Source organism: Bidens hawaiensis, unplaced genomic scaffold (assembly GCF_021521415.1).
Source record: "Bidens hawaiensis isolate Kalapana, Puna unplaced genomic scaffold, B.hawaiensis_p1.1 tig00022384_1, whole genome shotgun sequence".
Classification (NCBI taxonomy): domain Eukaryota; kingdom Viridiplantae; phylum Streptophyta; class Magnoliopsida; order Asterales; family Asteraceae; genus Bidens; species Bidens hawaiensis.
Window position 1 is genome coordinate 94,221 of NW_027493492.1, and position 2,319 is coordinate 96,539.

Genomic DNA, 2,319 nt, shown 5'->3' on the forward strand with positions numbered 1-2,319 from the left:
CTTTAAATCATGATGAAACAACACAAATTTGGCATCAGTCTGCTGGTATTCACCTCGCCTACAAACCCCAATAGCCCAAACATCTGAACATCGCGTTTTAACTGGTGCGTTGATTGATCTATATTATGGGTTCTTTATGTTAATAATTAACCTATCAAACATTAACGGATTTCACTGAGAATCATTTCATTTTTTTCGTCTTTATCATTTGTACAGATCTATGAATACTAAATGAGCCAAACAAGTGTTTCATTATGAAATGTACCTTTAAACGAATCGGTTTACAAACGCGATCTAATCTTGATGTAGGTTTTGCTCGTCATGATGCTCTAACACCCACCAGCTCAGGTCTTTTCTCTCGGATCTTGGTTCGGGATATAGGAGGGTGTTTGAGTGTGTTTTTGAGAGTGTATGAAGGATTAGAGATAAGAATGAGGGTTTTAGGGTGGTTTAAGAGGTTTATATAACCTTAAGCCCATAGACCTAAGGCCCATCACCATCCATTATTCCATCTTTTAGTTTCTAAGCCCACACTCAAATATTTCATTTATCTAAACTGAATAACGACACCTTATTAAATAAACGAAATTTCTTATATTTATCTTTATTAAAAGTAGGATGTTACAGTTTTATATTTATTTTCATTGTTATATGATTTTGTTCTAATCTCTTTTGGTTGTATATAAAAATCCAAGATTGAATTGATATTTTGAAGTTATTACGGTTTCCGGCAAGGTTTTATTTGATACTCTAATGTCCGAATATCATAAATTCCTTATTTCATTTAAATTTGTTTTTGTATTCCGTTTTTTTTTGTATTTATATTAATTATTATATGATTTTCTTATAATATCTATAGGTTTTATATCAAAATCGAAGATACAATGGAGATTTTCCCTATTTCGTTTTTCCGGTAACGCGGTTCAAATATTCTGGTTAACAATTAGAACATCAATTTTACATTTGTTTACATAATTCAAATCTTCCATAATTTGTAATTTATTTATTACGTCATATTAATATTAATATTTAATTTTATCATTTCAGGTTATGTCCCCAACTTGATATATCTAATTTAATGAATTGAGGATTTATTGATAAGATTTCTTATTTTTTGTTTAATATTGATGAATATTTTTGTAATTATGCATGTATTTATGTATTTTTCACAATTTATGTAATTTATTTACTTTTTATATAATCAATCATATATTGTTGTTGGTCAAAGTCTATTTAATATGTTTCAATCATTTTGATTCATTTGAAATTAATTAATATCATAGCCAATTAAATCAACAATGTCAACGCAACTTAAAAAATTATTATACTTTCCAATATTATCATAATTTACATATTAAAATAATACACATTTAATATGACATTTTAGAAATCAATTCTCACCATTCAAATTCGGATTATCACCATTTATATAAAGTTTACAAAAATATGTTATATAGTTTGAATTTAACCAATTATTCAAAAACCAAATTTTAATGAATTTGACCATTTTATAATTTTTCAATATTCATGCCTTAAATAAAAAATATATTTTTAATAATCATTTCTAAATATTTCAAATTATTATGATTTTAATGTCACTTTCATCTTATTTTCTGCATACACATACACAAGAGGTAAGTTAATATTAAAAGTTATTTTTAATTGATATATTAAAAATAAGTTGACCATTTAATTATAGCCTAAAATTATGCTTTCATAAAAAAAAAGTTGCTCGTTCTATTTAAGCAAAACTCCATGTATTTTTAAAAATAAATTGACCATTTATTTATTGCCGAAAATGAAGGTTTTATTTAAAATAAGTTGACCATTTAATTATAACAAAAAAATTACGTATTTGATAAACCTGTTTTAAATTCTAAGTCACAAAAATCAAAAGCCTTTATTTTAGACAATTCCTAAAATAAAGTTTTATGTAATAATTATATATAAATGATACTGAAAATAATATTTTTAAATTAATAAGAATGATTAATCAACTGATATTAAAATGTAGTTGATTTAGAATTGATTTTTATTTGTTATTACAAATTATAATTATTAATAAATAATAATTATTACTTACTAATAATAGAATTTACAATTGTGTGCAAATAAATAATATTTATGTAAAAGTATCCTTTTTTTTATATAAATATGACATTTGTATTTTACTAAATTTATAATATATACGTACATGTTAACATGTTTTAAATTTTCATAAATATGACGTTTTAAATATGTTTCATCCATGTGTAACACGGGCTTCATCCTAGTACACATATAAGTTAATTCATATTTTAATTTTAACAAATTCTATAA